The following is a 20,659-nucleotide window of genomic DNA, read 5'->3' as shown; positions in this document are numbered from 1 at the left end:
CATGAAGAGTTTTAAAAATGGTAAAGTGCCGGGCCCTGATGGTATCCCCATAGAGTTTTATATAAGTTTTTATGATATTTTAAAAGATGATTTGTTTAATTTGTTTTCCGAAGTTTTTAATAATAAGGTTTTACTCAACTCATGGAAGAAAGGTGAGGTATCACTACTATACAAAAAAGGTGACAAAACGGATCTTAAAAACTGGAGGCCGATAACTCTTTTAAATAGTGATTACAAAATTATGGCTAAGATCTGTGCAAATCGGTTGAAAAAGGTGATACATAAAGTAATTCATGCAAATCAGGTATGCGGGGTACCTGGGCGTAGTATCTGGGACAATTTAAACCTGGTGAAAGATTGTATTGAAGATGTAAAAACCAGAAAGACAAAGATGTCAATCCTAGCGGTGGATTTTGAGAAAGCTTTTGACCGCGTGTCTCATTTTTATCTTTTTAAAGTTTTAGAAAAAATGGGCATTCCGGGTGGGTTTTTATTGTCTCTTAAAGCTTTTTATAATGATTGTACGAGTAAGATTTTAGTTAATGGTTTTAAAACAAAAGAGTTAGTTTTAAAATCAGGGGTGAAGCAGGGTTGCCCTTTGTCCCCCCTGCTTTTTATATGTGCTATAGAACCCCTTTTATGTACAATACGCCAGGATAAGCAAATATGTGGAGTACCCTTACCCGGAGGGAACGGTCTACAAGTTAAAGTTGTAAGCTATATGGATGATGTAGCAGTGTTTGGATGTGATGTACCTTCAATACAAAAAACGATAAGCCAAATTCAGTCTTTTTGTACAGTTTCCGGTTTTAAAATTAATCTTACTAAATGTAATATTTTAAATGTCGGGGGGATGAGTTTACATGATGTACCAATTGCAGTTACAGATTCCATTACTATTTTAGGTGTTTCTTTTAATGAATCTAATAATGGTTTTAATAGCTGGGATGCGGCAGCACAGAAAATTAATCAGAAAATCTGCATGTGGAATATGAGAAAGCTGTCAATGGAAGGTAAAGTTCTGATTGTAAAAATGGTGATATTACCTATCCTGTTATATCTTAGTTTGGTGTTCCCCCCTCCTACAAATTTGTTGAAACGAATTACAAAAGTATGTTTTACCTTTTTTTGGGGCTCAAAAATGGAGAAACTCAAAAGAGAAACTGTGACAAAGCCAAAGGTTAAAGGTGGGAAAGATTTCCCTGTTTTAGATAAGTTTCTTTTAATACATTTTTTCTGTTTCTGTTTTAAAACCCTTTTTAAAGATAATTACCTTTCCTATTTTATGCGTTTTAACACTGGTTTTCTCATGAGAAGGTTTGGTTGGTTTGAAACAGTTTTATCCTCTCCTTATGCTTTTAACCTACCTGCACATTATGAGATTTTAAAGAAAATTATTCTTGATTTTAATTTGAATAAGAAACAGACAGGGGATCTATGTAACAGCAAGACACTACTCAAACAAATTAGTACTGATGTGACGTTGTGTGATATTGAACGTTATGATGATGACAAAACTGTACACATATGGAAAATGATTAACGCCCCTTATCTTTTTAATGTACAGAAAGACATGTCTTGGAGCTGCGCACACCACTGTCTTCCTTGCCGGGCATTCCAGTACAGAAGAGGTTTTGTGAGGTCTGCCATCTGCCCAAGAGAAGGTTGTCAAGAAGAAGAGACAGTGAAGCATCTTTTATGGACTTGTGCTTTTGCTAAAGAGTTCTGGAGAAGATTAATCCCCCTGCTGGAGAAAATGGTGGACCTCAAGGACTTTAATTTTGCATCAGTGTTATATGGTCTTCTGGAATGCCCAACAATGGACCAAAAAATAATGGCGTGGAAGACAGTGAATTGTGCCAAGATAGCGCTCTGGAATGCTAGAAATATTGCTGTTTTTAAACATGAAATGTTACCAGTAGATGATGTTTTAGCCTTTTGTAAAAGTGAAATGTACATATACTATTTATTGGACAGGAAAAAGAATGTAACGTTGGCAGGCAAATGGCTTTTTAACCTATGGAATATTTGAAGTCTTGTAAAATTTGCTGTGATGGAATTTTTATTTTTCTTTGAAGTCCCGAAAGTGTAATGTGGATGTAATGGTTTTATTTCTGTAATTTGTTAAATTTTAATTAAACGGTTTTTATCCCCATGTGGGGGATAGCCAAATTAAAAAAAAATCTGTTCTTATCAGTTTAATATCTGATACGTTCCCTATCTGGGGACCATATATTAAATGGATTTTTAGAACAGGGAGATGGAAAAAGAGCTTGCTCTGTCCACTCCACGCATTGACCTGGTATTGCAGTATCTCCAGGACCGGTGCACCCCTTCTTTAATGCAGTTTCTAAAATCAGAAAGAATTGAATTCAATGCTTTTTGTTCATTTTGCTTGTTTGTCGGATTTTGGGATGGACTCTTTGGCTTTGTTTTTCTTCTCCTCATTGGATTTTTCATGTTAAAAGTTGCAGAAGCCAGATGACAAGCTCATTTTGGTTCAACTTCAGCAACTGTGCATTGCATTGCCATGTAATGTAATGTAATGCAATGCTATCTATCTAGCTCTCCCTCTATACTTCCTTTTGGATAAACAGACATATTAGGCAAGCATTTTGGAGCTTTCACCTAAATAACTACAGGTGGTGAGATAAGCTGCACAATATAATTGACCTTTCAGTATATTGTTGCACACACACCATCTATTTAGCAAATGCCCTTGTTATCAACAGCAGCCTTTTAAACTCACCTGAGCTAACAGGTATGTGAGCTGGTTACTCTGCTGCGCTTAAAATTTCTTTTTTGGTTTGCTACAATGCCTTTTCTGAAACGTTGTCTCCCTCTGCTGGAACACTGACTTCTTTCATTTAATGCCTGTAGACTATAAAAGAGAAACCAACCCAAAAAGTTTGGTTGATTAGTCTGTGGCATTCTTTTAAACTGTTGCTTATGGCGGTCTCTGTGAGCTTCTCAGTGACATTCAGCCATCCAGGTATCCCGCCTGCAGTAGACGGAATGTGGCAATGGAACGCTGGCTGCGCGTGTCATAATAGGCTCTGAGCCTTTATATACCTGCGCACAGCAGCAGCCACCTTCAGTCTGCTGCTGGACAGCCAGCAGCAGCAGGAGAGGTAATTAATCAGCAACCCTCCTGCTAAGGGTAGACAGCTGCTCGTTCCACCCCCCCCCCGCCTTAATTGGTTCTCCTCCCTTCCAACGGTGTTGAGGCGGGTGGGAACAGCCGGGGGTTGAGGGTACTGTGCTAAAAGAGGTGGAGTTATGCAGATCTAAAACGCGTGGATTGCAGCAGCAGCAAGCCGAAAAGTGCAGGCATGTGAGGGATCTAGAGGTTGACAGCATGTCTTCTTAACGGGAGTCCAGGTGGCCATCTCCACAAATGGACTTTTCAGAATCCTTGGGTGGCACCGTAGTCGGAAACCAATTCTGGTTATCGCTTCTCGGCCTTTTGGCTAAGATTGGGTGTGGTGTTTAGGCATTGCATCTGGTCTTGGCTGATAGGTGTTTGGGGTACCCGGCTCCTTGGCCTGGGGGGATCGTCCCACCTTACGGTGGGGCTTCACCCCCCTGCTGCTATTAGGGAGCTGGCTTAGTCCCCTTACAACGTGTTGCGATCCCTTAAAAAGGCTCACGCCTTTTTTCTTTTCTTCTGTAGTTGGTACGCTTTCGTGGAAGTATGCCTGCTACAATTTCTTTTGCATCGGGAGAGCCCCGGATGAGGAACACAATCCGTATCGAGGTCTTGGAAAGTTTCAGAGAGCAGAAAGGTATCCGCTTCGTCTGCAATACCATCCTCCTTGGGATCCTGGAGTTCGACAGAGATGACATCTGTTGCTTCCAGGACAATGAACTCAAAGGTATTTATACCATCACTTTTAAGAACCAATGATGCTGCCAACAGTTGGTCCAGAAGGTGAACGAGCATGGTTGGAGAGATGAGATGGATGGCCTGGTGTTTTCCCTGCTTTTCGTCCATGAGGAGGTACAAATAACAACGTATTTTCCCAACCCTTTTGTGGAGAGGCAGGACATCCAAACCTGTTTGAGCCGTCACTGTGATGAGGTGAGATACATTGGGCCTGTGAAGAACTCTGTTGGCTTCTGGGGTGGGAAGCGGAGGTTTCTTGTGCGGTTGCGGAAGGATCCCCAGGGCTATGGAGGAACACATCACCCCCCCTCTACTATCACTATCGGGAAAAGTCGGGGGTATTTATTTTATGCTGGCATGCCTATGTACTGTCGAAATTGTGGGAAAATGGGGCATGTCCAGAGCAATTGTGCAGAGTCCAAGGCATTCCGTTGTAATAACTGTGGTCTACTAGGACATTTATTTAAGGATTGCCCCCATAAGGATTCTTGCAACCTTTGTGGCGTGGACGGCCATATATTTCGGGAGTGCCCACTGAAGACCAAGACCCGAACATATGCGGAAGCTGCTGGAGGACCTATGCCACGGGAAGGACCAGTTCGTGTTCCGGAGACCAGTAAAGGACCTGAGCCTCGTCCTTCTGTTTCCACAACAGAGGAGGTGGCGGAGAAGGTCAAGGGCGCGAGGAAGGAGACGGAGAGGATGGAGCAGGAGTCGGGTCTCCCCCGTGGAGAGCCTCCTGTGGCGAAGTCCCAGAAAAACGGCGGAGGGCGGACCACCCAAAGACCGGAGCAGAGGGACTCTCCCGTCAGGGAGAAGACCACTGCGTCGATGGTCCCTGGTGTGTTGGAGCAGGGCGCCCCCAATGAGTTGGCGGTGGGGGGCTCTGTGTCAAAGACCCCAGACATACCTAGGGACTCGTGCCAGCAGACCACGGTTCTTTGTCCAGCAGGTGGCAATGATGGTGAGGTTTTCATGTCTGACCTGGAGAGTCTTCAGGAAGTGAGAGGCCACACAGCAATAGCGGAGGATGACTGCACGAGCGACGTGATTGAGCCGTGTGGCAAAAAGTTGAGAGCGGACGATCCTCCGGCATTTAATCCAGACTCGCCTGATGTGTGCCTTGCCAGGGACGATATATGGCAACCCGGTTCCTCCGGGTATCCGATATCCGGTTCGGACCCCCAGAATATTCTCTGCTTCTCCTCAACACTCGAGAGCTTGACGGGGTCTGCAGGGGATATAATGGATGACTCCCCTCCCCCATGACACAAATGCCATCTATTAAGTGTCTCTCACTCAATGTGAGATCTTTAAAGAGCCCTGTCCGCAGGGCTGCTCTCTTTGATTTTTTCAAAACATTAGACTTTGATATTTGTTTCCTACAGGAATGCGGTCTGCAACACGGACTACGGTATAATGAGCTAAAGAAAGACTGGAAACTAGGGCCCTCCATTTGGTCCAGCTCTAATGAGAATAAATCAGCTGGTGTGGGTCTGCTCTGCCGAGGTAATGCTTTTATAATCTCCTCTGTCACTGAGATTGTGCCCGGCAGAGCTATATTAGTACATTTATGTTTTAATAATTTTAACTTTCGTGTTATAAATGTGTATGCCCCTCCAGATAAACAAGAGCGGATACAATTGTTTGAGATTTTACCGTTGTTCTGTGTAGGGTCATCTCCTCTTTTGGTAGCTGGGGACTTTAATTGCCTCAGTGTAAATGAGCGCCGAGGAGGAGGTGACCCAATCCGTAAATTAGATAAATCATGTTTTTTATTAAGTAATTTGCAGACAGATTTTAAGTTGCGCGATGCCTGGAGGTCGCTATCGCCGACGGACCCGGGATTTACGTGGTCCGGTCGGGGAGTGACCTCCAGGATCGATTTTATCTTTTTATCTGAAACTTTTAGCCCTGTATATTTTGTTTTAATTCCTAATTTATTTTCTGACCATAACATATTAAAATTAGAGATAGAATACCAGGGGGAACTAAAGGTGAATAGAGGGTTGTGGCGCCTGGGGGTACACCTATTGGAAGACCCCCTGGTAAGGTCAGATTTTATCAAAAAGTACCAACAATGGAGGCAGCTCAAACCCCCATATTTTAAAATGCTGTCCTGGTGGGAAGGGATTAAAGACAAGATCCAACATTTTTTTATCAGGGCTGGGAAGAGGAAGGCGAGGCAGAAGAAGCAGGGCTATGCAAATTTGAATACTAGACTGCAGACTCTCCTTAAATTCAAAGAGATAGGCTTAGAGGTGCATGATGATATTGTAAGCCTTAAAAATGAGATACAGTCATACCTTGAACAAAAAGGGAAGGAAATAATATTTAATTCTAAGGTGCAATTTTTAGAAGAAGGGGAAAAGTGTACACGTTTCTTTTTCAAAAAAGTGGTGGAGAGGAAAGAAACGATTACCTGCCTAGATGGAGATAGCACAATACAAGGTATGAAGAGGGTAGCTTTTAATTTTTATAGAAACCTTTTTAGCAAAAAAAGTGTTAATAATGTGTTTTTACAAGATGCTCTTAATGTCCTGGATTTTAGGCTAAATTCTGCAGATCAGGGGTTTTTAACAAAAGATATTACTTTAGAAGAACTTTTTAGTGTTTTTAAAAGTTTTTCAAGAGGGAAAGCCCCAGGAGCTGATGGCCTTCCTGTGGAATTTTATTTATCCTTTTGGGATATTTTAAAAGAGGATCTTTTAGCACTTTTTAAAGAGGTTTTTTTGTGTGATAAGTTACCCAAGTCATGGAGGAGGGGGATAGTGTCCTTAATATACAAGAAGAAGGGCGCTCGGGTCGACCTCAAAAATTGGAGACCTATCACCCTCCTTAACATGGATTACAAGGCTTTAGCTAAGATTATTGCATGTCGTTTTAAAACTGTTATTAATGTGTTAATACAACCCGAACAAGTATGTGGTGTACCAGGGAGGAGTATTACAGAGACCCTAAATGCGATCAGAGACGTAATATGGTACAGTAAAGACAGGGATCAAGGGCTGGCCCTGTTGGCGCTAGACTTCGAGAAAGCGTTTGACAGGGTTTCTCATGAATATCTTTTTAAAGTTTTAAAACAAATGGCAATCCCAGACTGGTTTTTATCTCGCATTAAGAGTTTATATAATAATATGTTTTCACAAATCTCTGTCAATGGTTTTTTAACTGATTTTATCCCACTGGAATCCGGAGTGAAGCAGGGATGTCCATTATCCCCAATTCTGTTTATTTGCGCTATGGAACCCCTTTTATGCATGATCCGGAAAGACAAGGTAGTCCGGGGGGTTCCTGTCCCAGGAGGGGGAGGGGCTCAGGTTAAAGTGCTTGGATATATGGATGACGTGACGGCTATTTGCACTGATCCTGCTTCACTCCGGAGAGTAGTATTGTGCACCAATCTTTTTAGTCAAGCTTCTGGTTTTAAAATGAATTTTAATAAAACTGAGTGTTTGATTATGGGTGCCTGGGATAGAAATGACTTACCGACTGTTAATGTGAAATATGACAATGTGAAAATTTTAGGGGTTGTATTTGATGCAAATAATGATGGGCTTGTGAGTTGGGGAGAGGTTCAAGATAAAATGGCAAAGAAACTTTCCTTTTGGACCCTGAGGAATCTTTCGATCGAAGGGAAAGTCCTTGTTATTAAATCTGTTTTATTACCTATGATTTTATATATTGCCATGGTGTATCCTCCCTCTGACTTAATGCTAAAAAAACTAACTCGTTGTATTTTTATGTTTATATGGGGCTCTAAAATGGAAAAGCTTAAACGATCAGAAATGTATAAGAGAAAGCAGAATGGAGGAAAAGATGTTCCCGATCTTCGCCTGTTTTTATATGTAAATTTTTTCTGTTTTTGTTTTAAAGCTTTTAAGTCTGATAGTACTTTTGGCCTGTTTTTAAAATACACGTGTGGTTTTATCTTTAAGAGATGGTTTAGGCCATCCTTATCAGCGCCTGTTTTATTGTGTCCACCAAAGCACCTTATTATTTTAGAAAAAGTTGCAAAGACTCATAATTTAAAAGACCTTGGAGCTGACATCCTTCTGGACCCGAAGAAGCTATTTGTCCATTTGAGGAGAGAAGAAGAGACATCCCCAGTTTGCAACTACTCATGGAACAGATCCAAACGTGTGTGGAGGAATGTCTTCGGGAAGTTCCTCGCCAATGTCCATAAAGACCTTGCCTGGATGTCCGTCCACCAGTGCCTCCCAACCAGAGAATTCCAACACCGGAGAGGCCTGGTGGCACGGGCAAAATGCCCAAGAGACTCTTGCCATTGTGATGAGACCGTTATGCACCTTTTTTGGAACTGCACCTTTGCACAAGAACTCTGGGGGAAATTTGGGATTCTTTTAAAGTGGGTTTGCGGTTTAAAGGACTTTTATTATGAATATGTTTTATACGGACTTTTTAATTGCCCTACTGCATACCAATCTGAAATCTGCTGGTGTATAATAAACTGTGCCAAGAATGCAATTTGGAAAGCAAGGAATATTTTATTGTTTAATCGTGATTTTATTTCTGTGCTTGATTGTATTAAACTGGCTTTTAGTGAAATGTATGTTTATTATTTAAAAAATGTAAAAGATATGGGCAAGAAGGAAGCGAACCGTAGATGGTGCTTTTATATTTGGAATTCTATTTTATATTGATTATTCTCTGTAATGTATAATTGTCAAATGTTTTTATGGGTTTTTTTGTACTTGAAAGGTTTCGCATTGATTGTCTTGTAATCTGACTTATGTACAATAAAATTATGTTGAAACCTTATCTGTTCTTATCAGTTTAATATCTGATACGTCCCCTATCTGGGGACCATATATTAAATGGATTTTTAGAACAGGGAGATGGAAAAAGAGCTTGCTCTGTCCACTCCACGCATTGACCTGGTATTGCAGTATCTCCAGGACCGGTGCACCCCTTCTTTAATGCAGTTTCTAAAATCAGAAAGAATTGAATTCAATGCTTTTTGTTCATTTTGCTTGTTTGTCGGATTTTGGGATGGACTCTTTGGCTTTGCTTTTCTTCTCCTCATTGGATTTTTCATGTTAAAAGTTGCAGAAGCCAGATGACAAGCTCATTTTGGTTCAACTTCAGCAACTGTGCATTGCATTGCCATGTAATGTAATGTAATGCAATGCTATCTATCTAGCTCTCCCTCTATACTTCCTTTTGGATAAACAGACATATTAGGCAAGCATTTTGGAGCTTTCACCTAAATAACTACAGGTGGTGAGATAAGCTGCACAATATAATTGACCTTTCAGTATATTGTTGCACACACACCATCTATTTAGCAAATGCCCTTGTTATCAACAGCAGCCTTTTAAACTCACCTGAGCTAACAGGTATGTGAGCTGGTTACTCTGCTGCGCTTAAAATTTCTTTTTTGGTTTGCTACAATGCCTTTTCTGAAACGTTGTCTCCCTCTGCTGGAACACTGACTTCTTTCATTTAATGCCTGCAGACTATAAAAGAGAAACCAACCCAAAAAGTTTGGTTGATTAGTCTGTGGTATTCTTTTAAACTGTTGCTTACGGCGGTCTCTGTGAGCTTCTCAGTGACATTCAGCCATCCAGGTATCCCGCCTGCAGTAGACGGAATGTGGCAATGGAACGCTGGCTGCGCGTGTCATAATAGGCTCTGAGCCTTTATATACCTGCGCACAGCAGCAGCCACCTTCAGTCTGCTGCTGGACAGCCAGCAGCAGCAGCAGCAGGAGAGGTAATTAATCAGCAACCCTCCTGCTAAGGGTAGACAGCTGCTTGTTCCACCCCCCCCCCCCCCCGCCTTAATTGGTTCTCCTCCCTTCCAACGGTGTTGAGGCGGGTGGGAACAGCCGGGGGTTGAGGGTACTGTGCTAAAAGAGGTGGAGTTATGCAGATCTAAAACGCGTGGATTGCAGCAGCAGCAAGCCGAAAAGTGCAGGCATGTGAGGGATCTAGAGGTTGACAGCATGTCTTCTTAACGGGAGTCCAGGTGGCCATCTCCACAAATGGACTTTTCAGAATCCTTGGGTGGCACCGTAGTCGGAAACCAATTCTGGTTATCGCTTCTCGGCCTTTTGGCTAAGATCAAGTGTAGTATCTGTTCTTATCAGTTTAATATCTGATACGTCCCCTATCTGGGGACCATATATTAAATGGAATTTTAGAACAGGGAGATGGAAAAAGAGCTTGCTCTGTCCACTCCACGCATTGACCTGGTATTGCAGTATCTCCAGGACCGGTGCACCCCTTCTTTAATGCAGTTTCTAAAATCAGAAAGAATTGAATTCAATGCTTTTTGTTCATTTTGCTTGTTTGTCGGATTTTGGGATGGACTCTTTGGCTTTGCTTTTCTTCTCCTCATTGGATTTTTCATGTTAAAAGTTGCAGAAGCCAGATGACAAGCTCATTTTGGTTCAACTTCAGCAACTGTGCATTGCATTGCCATGTAATGTAATGTAATGCAATGCTATCTATCTAGCTCTCCCTCTATACTTCCTTTTGGATAAACAGACATATTAGGCAAGCATTTTGGAGCTTTCACCTAAATAACTACAGGTGGTGAGATAAGCTGCACAATATAATTGACCTTTCAGTATATTGTTGCACACACACCATCTATTTAGCAAATGCCCTTGTTATCAACAGCAGCCTTTTAAACTCACCTGAGCTAACAGGTATGTGAGCTGGTTACTCTGCTGCGCTTAAAATTTCTTTTTTGGTTTGCTACAATGCCTTTTCTGAAACGTTGTCTCCCTCTGCTGGAACACTGACTTCTTTCATTTAATGCCTGCAGACTATAAAAGAGAAACCAACCCAAAAAGTTTGGTTGATTAGTCTGTGGCATTCTTTTAAACTGTTGCTTACGGCGGTCTCTGTGAGCTTCTCAGTGACATTCAGCCATCCAGGTATCCCGCCTGCAGTAGACGGAATGTGGCAATGGAACGCTGGCTGCGCGTGTCATAATAGGCTCTGAGCCTTTATATACCTGCGCACAGCAGCAGCCACCTTCAGTCTGCTGCTGGACAGCCAGCAGCAGCAGCAGCAGGAGAGGTAATTAATCAGCAACCCTCCTGCTAAGGGTAGACAGCTGCTTGTTCCACCCCCCCCCCCCCCGCCTTAATTGGTTCTCCTCCCTTCCAACGGTGTTGAGGCGGGTGGGAACAGCCGGGGGTTGAGGGTACTGTGCTAAAAGAGGTGGAGTTATGCAGATCTAAAACGCGTGGATTGCAGCAGCAGCAAGCCGAAAAGTGCAGGCATGTGAGGGATCTAGAGGTTGACAGCATGTCTTCTTAACGGGAGTCCAGGTGGCCATCTCCACAAATGGACTTTTCAGAATCCTTGGGTGGCACCGTAGTCGGAAACCAATTCTGGTTATCGCTTCTCGGCCTTTTGGCTAAGATCAAGTGTAGTATCTGTTCTTATCAGTTTAATATCTGATACGTCCCCTATCTGGGGACCATATATTAAATGGAATTTTAGAACAGGGAGATGGAAAAAGAGCTTGCTCTGTCCACTCCACGCATTGACCTGGTATTGCAGTATCTCCAGGACCGGTGCACCCCTTCTTTAATGCAGTTTCTAAAATCAGAAAGAATTGAATTCAATGCTTTTTGTTCATTTTGCTTGTTTGTCGGATTTTGGGATGGACTCTTTGGCTTTGCTTTTCTTCTCCTCATTGGATTTTTCATGTTAAAAGTTGCAGAAGCCAGATGACAAGCTCATTTTGGTTCAACTTCAGCAACTGTGCATTGCATTGCCATGTAATGTAATGTAATGCAATGCTATCTATCTAGCTCTCCCTCTATACTTCCTTTTGGATAAACAGACATATTAGGCAAGCATTTTGGAGCTTTCACCTAAATAACTACAGGTGGTGAGATAAGCTGCACAATATAATTGACCTTTCAGTATATTGTTGCACACACACCATCTATTTAGCAAATGCCCTTGTTATCAACAGCAGCCTTTTAAACTCACCTGAGCTAACAGGTATGTGAGCTGGTTACTCTGCTGCGCTTAAAATTTCTTTTTTGGTTTGCTACAATGCCTTTTCTGAAACGTTGTCTCCCTCTGCTGGAACACTGACTTCTTTCATTTAATGCCTGCAGACTATAAAAAAGAAACCAACCCAAAAAGTTTGGTTGATTAGTCTGTGGCATTCTTTTAAACTGTTGCTTATGGCGGTCTCTGTGAGCTTCTCAGTGACATTCAGCCATCCAGGTATCCCGCCTGCAGTAGACGGAATGTGGCAATGGAACGCTGGCTGCGCGTGTCATAATAGGCTCTGAGCCTTTATATACCTGCGCACAGCAGCAGCCACCTTCAGTCTGCTGCTGGACAGCCAGCAGCAGCAGCAGCAGGAGAGGTAATTAATCAGCAACCCTCCTGCTAAGGGTAGACAGCTGCTCGTTCCACCCCCCCCCCCGCCTTAATTGGTTCTCCTCCCTTCCAACGGTGTTGAGGCGGGTGGGAACAGCCGGGGGTTGAGGGTACTGTGCTAAAAGAGGTGGAGTTATGCAGATCTAAAACGCGTGGATTGCAGCAGCAGCAAGCCGAAAAGTGCAGGCATGTGAGGGATCTAGAGGTTGACAGCATGTCTTCTTAACGGGAGTCCAGGTGGCCATCTCCACAAATGGACTTTTCAGAATCCTTGGGTGGCACCGTAGTCGGAAACCAATTCTGGTTATCGCTTCTCGGCCTTTTGGCTAAGATCAAGTGTAGTATCTGTTCTTATCAGTTTAATATCTGATACGTCCCCTATCTGGGGACCATATATTAAATGGATTTTTAGAACAGGGAGATGGAAAAAGAGCTTGCTCTGTCCACTCCACGCATTGACCTGGTATTGCAGTATCTCCAGGACCGGTGCACCCCTTCTTTAATGCAGTTTCTAAAATCAGAAAGAATTGAATTCAATGCTTTTTGTTCATTTTGCTTGTTTGTCGGATTTTGGGATGGACTCTTTGGCTTTGCTTTTCTTCTCCTCATTGGATTTTTCATGTTAAAAGTTGCAGAAGCCAGATGACAAGCTCATTTTGGTTCAACTTCAGCAACTGTGCATTGCATTGCCATGTAATGTAATGTAATGCAATGCTATCTATCTAGCTCTCCCTCTATACTTCCTTTTGGATAAACAGACATATTAGGCAAGCATTTTGGAGCTTTCACCTAAATAACTACAGGTGGTGAGAAAAGCTGCACAATATAATTGACCTTTCAGTATATTGTTGCACACACACCATCTATTTAGCAAATGCCCTTGTTATCAACAGCAGCCTTTTAAACTCACCTGAGCTAACAGGTATGTGAGCTGGTTACTCTGCTGCGCTTAAAATTTCTTTTTTGGTTTGCTACAATGCCTTTTCTGAAACGTTGTCTCCCTCTGCTGGAACACTGACTTCTTTCATTTAATGCCTGCAGACTATAAAAGAGAAACCAACCCAAAAAGTTTGGTTGATTAGTCTGTGGCATTCTTTTAAACTGTTGCTTATGGCGGTCTCTGTGAGCTTCTCAGTGACATTCAGCCATCCAGGTATCCCGCCTGCAGTAGACGGAATGTGGCAATGGAACGCTGGCTGCGCGTGTCATAATAGGCTCTGAGCCTTTATATACCTGCGCACAGCAGCAGCCACCTTCAGTCTGCTGCTGGACAGCCAGCAGCAGCAGCAGGAGAGGTAATTAATCAGCAACCCTCCTGCTAAGGGTAGACAGCTGCTCGTTCCACCCCCCCCCCGCCTTAATTGGTTCTCCTCCCTTCCAACGGTGTTGAGGCGGGTGGGAACAGCCAGGGGTTGAGGGTACTGTGCTAAAAGAGGTGGAGTTATGCAGATCTAAAACGCGTGGATTGCAGCAGCAGCAAGCCGAAAAGTGCAGGCATGTGAGGGATCTAGAGGTTGACAGCATGTCTTCTTAACGGGAGTCCAGGTGGCCATCTCCACAAATGGACTTTTCAGAATCCTTGGGTGGCACCGTAGTCGGAAACCAATTCTGGTTATCGCTTCTCGGCCTTTTGGCTAAGATCAAGTGTAGTATCTGTTCTTATCAGTTTAATATCTGATACGTCCCCTATCTGGGGACCATATATTAAATGGATTTTTAGAACAGGGAGATGGAAAAAGAGCTTGCTCTGTCCACTCCACGCATTGACCTGGTATTGCAGTATCTCCAGGACCGGTGCACCCCTTCTTTAATGCAGTTTCTAAAATCAGAAAGAATTGAATTCAATGCTTTTTGTTCATTTTGCTTGTTTGTCGGATTTTGGGATGGACTCTTTGGCTTTGCTTTTCTTCTCCTCATTGGATTTTTCATGTTAAAAGTTGCAGAAGCCAGATGACAAGCTCATTTTGGTTCAACTTCAGCAACTGTGCATTGCATTGCCATGTAATGTAATGTAATGCAATCCTATCTATCTAGCTCTCCCTCTATACTTCCTTTTGGATAAACAGACATATTAGGCAAGCATTTTGGAGCTTTCACCTAAATAACTACAGGTGGTGAGATAAGCTGCACAATATAATTGACCTTTCAGTATATTGTTGCACACACACCATCTATTTAGCAAATGCCATTGTTATCAACAGCAGCCTTTTAAACTCACCTGAGCTAACAGGTATGTGAGCTGGTTACTCTGCTGCGCTTAAAATTTCTTTTTTGGTTTGCTACAATGCCTTTTCTGAAACGTTGTCTCCCTCTGCTGGAACACTGACTTCTTTCATTTAATGCCTGCAGACTATAAAAGAGAAACCAACCCAAAAAGTTTGGTTGATTAGTCTGTGGCATTCTTTTAAACTGTTGCTTATGGCGGTCTCTGTGAGCTTCTCAGTGACATTCAGCCATCCAGGTATCCCGCCTGCAGTAGACGGAATGTGGCAATGGAACGCTGGCTGCGCGTGTCATAATAGGCTCTGAGCCTTTATATACCTGCGCACAGCAGCAGCCACCTTCAGTCTGCTGCTGGACAGCCAGCAGCAGCAGCAGCAGGAGAGGTAATTAATCAGCAACCCTCCTGCTAAGGGTAGACAGCTGCTCGTTCCACCCCCCCCCCGCCTTAATTGGTTCTCCTCCCTTCCAACGGTGTTGAGGCGGGTGGGAACAGCCGGGGGTTGAGGGTACTGTGCTAGAAGAGGTGGAGTTATGCAGATTTAAAACGCGTGGATTGCAGCAGCAGCAAGCCGAAAAGTGCAGGCATGTGAGGGATCTAGAGGTTGACAGCATGTCTTCTTAACGGGAGTCCAGGTGGCCATCTCCACAAATGGACTTTTCAGAATCCTTGGGTGGCACCGTAGTCGGAAACCAATTCTGGTTATCGCTTCTCGGCCTTTTGGCTAAGATCAAGTGTAGTATGTGTTCTTATCAGTTTAATATCTGATACGTCCCCTATCTGGGGACCATATATTAAATGGATTTTTAGAACAGGGAGATGGAAAAAGAGCTTGCTCTGTCCACTCCACGCATTGACATGGTATTGCAGTATCTCCAGGACCGGTGCACCCCTTCTTTAATGCAGTTTCTAAAATCAGAAAGAATTGAATTCAATGCTTTTTGTTCATTTTGCTTGTTTGTCGGATTTTGGGATGGACTCTTTGGCTTTGCTTTTCTTCTCCTCATTGGATTTTTCATGTTAAAAGTTGCAGAAGCCAGATGACAAGCTCATTTTGGTTCAACTTCAGCAACTGTGCATTGCATTGCCATGTAATGTAATGTAATGCAATGCTATCTATCTAGCTCTCCCTCTATACTTCCTTTTGGATAAACAGACATATTAGGCAAGCATTTTGGAGCTTTCACCTAAATAACTACAGGTGGTGAGATAAGCTGCACAATATAATTGACCTTTCAGTATATTGTTGCACACACACCATCTATTTAGCAAATGCCCTTGTTATCAACAGCAGCCTTTTAAACTCACCTGAGCTAACAGGTATGTGAGCTGGTTACTCTGCTGCGCTTAAAATTTCTTTTTTGGTTTGCTACAATGCCTTTTCTGAAACGTTGTCTCCCTCTGCTGGAACACTGACTTCTTTCATTTAATGCCTGCAGACTATAAAAGAGAAACCAACCCAAAAAGTTTGGTTGATTAGTCTGTGGCATTCTTTTAAACTGTTGCTTATGGCGGTCTCTGTGAGCTTCTCAGTGACATTCAGCCATCCAGGTATCCCGCCTGCAGTAGACGGAATGTGGCAATGGAACGCTGGCTGCGCGTGTCATAATAGGCTCTGAGCCTTTATATACCTGCGCACAGCAGCAGCCACCTTCAGTCTGCTGCTGGACAGCCAGCAGCAGCAGCAGCAGGAGAGGTAATTAATCAGCAACCCTCCTGCTAAGGGTAGACAGCTGCTCGTTCCACCCACCCCCCCCCCGCCTTAATTGGTTCTCCTCCCTTCCAACGGTGTTGAGGCGGGTGGGAACAGCCGGGGGTTGAGGGTACTGTGCTAAAAGAGGTGGAGTTATGCAGATCTAAAACGCGTGGATTGCAGCAGCAGCAAGCCGAAAAGTGCAGGCATGTGAGGGATCTAGAGGTTGACAGCATGTCTTCTTAACGGGAGTCCAGGTGGCCATCTCCACAAATGGACTTTTCAGAATCCTTGGGTGGCACCGTAGTCGGAAACCAATTCTGGTTATCGCTTCTCGGCCTTTTGGCTAAGATCAAGTGTAGTATCTGTTCTTATCAGTTTAATATCTGATACGTCCCCTATCTGGGGACCATATATTAAATGGATTTTTAGAACAGGGAGATGGAAAAAGAGCTTGCTCTGTCCACTCCACGCATTGACCTGGTATTGCAGTATCTCCAGGACCGGTGCACCCCTTCTTTAATGCAGTTTCTAAAATCAGAAAGAATTGAATTCAATGCTTTTTGTTCATTTTGCTTGTTTGTCGGATTTTGGGATGGACTCTTTGGCTTTGCTTTTCTTCTCCTCATTGGATTTTTCATGTTAAAAGTTGCAGAAGCCAGATGACAAGCTCATTTTGGTTCAACTTCAGCAACTGTGCATTGCATTGCCATGTAATGTAATGTAATGCAATGCTATCTATCTAGCTCTCCCTCTATACTTCCTTTTGGATAAACAGACATATTAGGCAAGCATTTTGGAGCTTTCACCTAAATAACTACAGGTGGTGAGATAAGCTGCACAATATAATTGACCTTTCAGTATATTGTTGCACACACACCATCTATTTAGCAAATGCCCTTGTTATCAACAGCAGCCTTTTAAACTCACCTGAGCTAACAGGTATGTGAGCTGGATACTCTGCTGCGCTTAAAATTTCTTTTTTGGTTTGCTACAATGCCTTTTCTGAAACGTTGTCTCCCTCTGCTGGAACACTGACTTCTTTCATTTAATGCCTGCAGACTATAAAAGAGAAACCAACCCAAAAAGTTTGGTTGATTAGTCTGTGGCATTCTTTTAAACTGTTGCTTATGGCGGTCTCTGTGAGCTTCTCAGTGACATTCAGCCATCCAGGTATCCCGCCTGCAGTAGACGGAATGTGGCAATGGAACGCTGGCTGCGCGTGTCATAATAGGCTCTGAGCCTTTATATACCTGCGCACAGCAGCAGCCACCTTCAGTCTGCTGCTGGACAGCCAGCAGCAGCAGCAGCAGGAGAGGTAATTAATCAGCAACCCTCCTGCTAAGGGTAGACAGCTGCTCGTTCCACCCCCCCCCCCCGCCTTAATTGGTTCTCCTCCCTTCCAACGGTGTTGAGGCGGGTGGGAACAGCCGGGGGTTGAGGGTACTGTGCTAAAAGAGGTGGAGTTATGCAGATCTAAAACGCGTGGATTGCAGCAGCAGCAAGCCGAAAAGTGCAGGCATGTGAGGGATCTAGAGGTTGACAGCATGTCTTCTTAACGGGAGTCCAGGTGGCCATCTCCACAAATGGACTTTTCAGAATCCTTGGGTGGCACCGTAGTCGGAAACCAATTCTGGTTATCGCTTCTCGGCCTTTTGGCTAAGATCAAGTGTAGTATCTGTTCTTATCAGTTTAATATCTGATACGTCCCCTATCTGGGGACCATATATTAAATGGATTTTTAGAACAGGGAGATGGAAAAAGAGCTTGCTCTGTCCACTCCACGCATTGACCTGGTATTGCAGTATCTCCAGGACCGGTGCACCCCTTCTTTAATGCAGTTTCTAAAATCAGAAAGAATTGAATTCAATGCTTTTTGTTCATTTTGCTTGTTTGTCGGATTTTGGGATGGACTCTTTGGCTTTGCTTTTCTTCTCCTCATTGGATTTTTCATGTTAAAAGTTGCAGAAGCCAGATGACAAGCTCATTTTGGTTCAACTTCAGCAACTGTGCATTGCATTGCCATGTAATGTAATGTAATGCAATGCTATCTATCTAGCTCTCCCTCTATACTTCCTTTTGGATAAACAGACATATTAGGCAAGCATTTTGGAGCTTTCACCTAAATAACTACAGGTGGTGAGATAAGCTGCACAATATAATTGACCTTTCAGTATATTGTTGCACACACACCATCTATTTAGCAAATGCCCTTGTTATCAACAGCAGCCTTTTAAACTCACCTGAGCTAACAGGTATGTGAGCTGGTTACTCTGCTGCGCTTAAAATTTCTTTTTTGGTTTGCTACAATGCCTTTTCTGAAACGTTGTCTCCCTCTGCTGGAACACTGACTTCTTTCATTTAATGCCTGCAGACTATAAAAGAGAAACCAACCCAAAAAGTTTGGTTGATTAGTCTGTGGCATTCTTTTAAACTGTTGCTTATGGCGGTCTCTGTGAGCTTCTCAGTGACATTCAGCCATCCAGGTATCCCGCCTGCAGTAGACGGAATGTGGCAATGGAACGCTGGCTGCGCGTGTCATAATAGGCTCTGAGCCTTTATATACCTGCGCACAGCAGCAGCCACCTTCAGTCTGCTGCTGGACAGCCAGCAGCAGCAGCAGCAGGAGAGGTAATTAATCAGCAACCCTCCTGCTAAGGGTAGACAGCTGCTCGTTCCACCCCCCCCCCCCGCCTTAATTGGTTCTCCTCCCTTCCAACGGTGTTGAGGCGGGTGGGAACAGCTGGGGGTTGAGGGTACTGTGCTAAAAGAGGTGGAGTTATGCAGATCTAAAACGCGTGGATTGCAGCAGCAGCAAGCCGAAAAGTGCAGGCATGTGAGGGATCTAGAGGTTGACAGCATGTCTTCTTAACGGGAGTCCAGGTGGCCATCTCCACAAATGGACTTTTCAGAATCCTTGGGTGGCACCGTAGTCGGAAACCAATTCTGGTTATCGCTTCTCGGCCTTTTGGCACGATCTATCAGATTTACCTGTGTGGTCTTGCCTGTGAGGTGCTCTTGGTACCCTTTCTCTCGGCCTGGGGGGATCGTTCCTCTTCGGAGGGACTTAACCCCCCTGCTGCTATTGGGAGGAAGGATTAGTCCGGGAGCAACGGGAAGGGATCCCATGAAGGCTTGCGCTTTTCAGAGAGAAGAGTCGGTACGTTCCTGAGTGAAGGATGCCGGCAACGCTCACATATTCATCGGGTGATGCCCGGATGCGGAACACCGTGAGGATTGAAGTTGGAGCAGCATCGAGGATGGAGAAGAATTTGGACTACATCTGCCATAGGATTCTTCTTGGAGTTCTGGAGTTTCGGCGGGAAGACATATTCTGCTTCCAGGACAACGAGTACAAGGGGACATACACCATCACCTTCAAGAGCCAGGGATGCTGTCAGCAACTCGTACAAAAGGTAAACGAGAAAAACTACTTAGATGAATTGGATGGACTAACCTTTTGTCTCTTGTATGCTTATGACGAGATCCCCATCGTGGTGCATTTCCCGAACCCCTTTGTGGAAGCTGCAGACATCTCGACCTACCTTACCCGCTATTGTGATGATCTGAGATACCTGGGTACTGTGAAGAACGCGGTAGGCTTCTGGTGCGGCAAGAGAAGGTATATGGCCCGTCTAAAGAGGGACCTTAGTGGAGTGGGAGGAATGCTACACCCTCCCTCAACCTTCGTAATCGGTAAGAGCAGAGGCTACTTATTTTATCCTGGAATGCCAGTATGTTGCAGGAACTGTGGACAAATGGGTCATACCCAAACGTCCTGCACGGGCAGGAAAGTAGACCGCTGCAATAATTGCAGCTGTTACGGACATTTAATGAAGGACTGTCCCGCTGGGAGGAAATGTAATCTCTGCGGTGAGGCGGGGCACATGTTCCGAGGATGCCCCAACAGGACCAGGACCAGGACCTACGCAGAAGCTGCATCTTCTGAAGCTGAGCCGATGCGCCCACCGGTCTTCACTGGCAGGCCAGCGTCGGAGGGCGGTTCGAAGGGCGAGAAGGCTGGGATGGAGCAGGGAGCCGGAGGCCCCTCTGGGGCGGCACCTGCATCGAAGTCCCTTAACGATGGGCGGACCTCGCATGGACCGGAGCGGGGGGGTCCTCCTTCTGGGAGGGTATCCTCCGTATCGATGGTTCCCGATACCGATCCTGTTGGGCTGGAGGGTGGTGCCCCTGTGCGGTTGGCTACAGGGGACCACGCAGCGATGGCCTCAGGATCTTCCAGGGCGATTAGCCAGCCAGATGAGGGGGCTTTGCTTCTAGGTGGCGAACATCAGGAAATCTGTGTTGCTGATCTTGTCCTGATGGACCAGTCTCCCCCCCTGGAGGAGGTGGAGGAAGAGGAGGACTGCACCAGTGACCTAGTGGAGTCTGCCCCGAAAAAGAGACGGAATGTCGAAGCCCCAGCGTCTCCTGGAATGTGGCTGGGAACCGTGACCTACGAGGGGGCAACCGCCGGC

General features: G+C 44.4%; 9 non-coding genes across 9 annotated transcripts; all 9 read left to right on the top strand.

Moving 5' to 3' along the window:
* Positions 1-2,139: 2,139 nt before the first annotated feature.
* Positions 2,140-2,336, top strand: LOC141218365 (U2 spliceosomal RNA). The gene has a single exon (XR_012287114.1). It is a non-coding gene; the product is annotated as a U2 spliceosomal RNA (small nuclear RNA).
* Positions 2,337-8,637: 6,301 nt separating this feature from the next.
* On the top strand, positions 8,638-8,821 carry LOC141218362 (U2 spliceosomal RNA). The gene has a single exon (XR_012287112.1). It is a non-coding gene; the product is annotated as a U2 spliceosomal RNA (small nuclear RNA).
* A 1,125-nt stretch (positions 8,822-9,946) lies between these two features.
* On the top strand, positions 9,947-10,137 carry LOC141218163 (U2 spliceosomal RNA). Its single transcript, XR_012286922.1, has one exon. It is a non-coding gene; the product is annotated as a U2 spliceosomal RNA (small nuclear RNA).
* Positions 10,138-11,261: 1,124 nt separating this feature from the next.
* Positions 11,262-11,452, top strand: LOC141218161 (U2 spliceosomal RNA). Its single transcript, XR_012286920.1, has one exon. It is a non-coding gene; the product is annotated as a U2 spliceosomal RNA (small nuclear RNA).
* Positions 11,453-12,573: 1,121 nt separating this feature from the next.
* LOC141218599 (U2 spliceosomal RNA) lies at positions 12,574-12,764 on the top strand. The gene has a single exon (XR_012287295.1). It is a non-coding gene; the product is annotated as a U2 spliceosomal RNA (small nuclear RNA).
* A 1,117-nt stretch (positions 12,765-13,881) lies between these two features.
* Positions 13,882-14,072, top strand: LOC141218598 (U2 spliceosomal RNA). Its single transcript, XR_012287294.1, has one exon. It is a non-coding gene; the product is annotated as a U2 spliceosomal RNA (small nuclear RNA).
* Positions 14,073-15,192: 1,120 nt separating this feature from the next.
* Positions 15,193-15,383, top strand: LOC141218297 (U2 spliceosomal RNA). Its single transcript, XR_012287051.1, has one exon. It is a non-coding gene; the product is annotated as a U2 spliceosomal RNA (small nuclear RNA).
* Positions 15,384-16,507: 1,124 nt separating this feature from the next.
* On the top strand, positions 16,508-16,698 carry LOC141218597 (U2 spliceosomal RNA). The gene has a single exon (XR_012287293.1). It is a non-coding gene; the product is annotated as a U2 spliceosomal RNA (small nuclear RNA).
* Positions 16,699-17,820: 1,122 nt separating this feature from the next.
* Positions 17,821-18,011, top strand: LOC141218595 (U2 spliceosomal RNA). Its single transcript, XR_012287291.1, has one exon. It is a non-coding gene; the product is annotated as a U2 spliceosomal RNA (small nuclear RNA).
* The last annotated feature ends 2,648 nt before the right edge of the window (positions 18,012-20,659 follow it).

This window comes from Phyllobates terribilis, unplaced genomic scaffold (assembly GCF_046119375.1).
Source record: "Phyllobates terribilis strain yellow unplaced genomic scaffold, ASM4611937v1 Scaffold_249__1_contigs__length_2872098, whole genome shotgun sequence".
NCBI classification, from domain to species: Eukaryota; Metazoa; Chordata; class Amphibia; order Anura; family Dendrobatidae; genus Phyllobates; species Phyllobates terribilis.
Note: the sequence above shows the minus strand (reverse complement) of the source record. Positions and strands in the feature narration are given on the sequence as shown.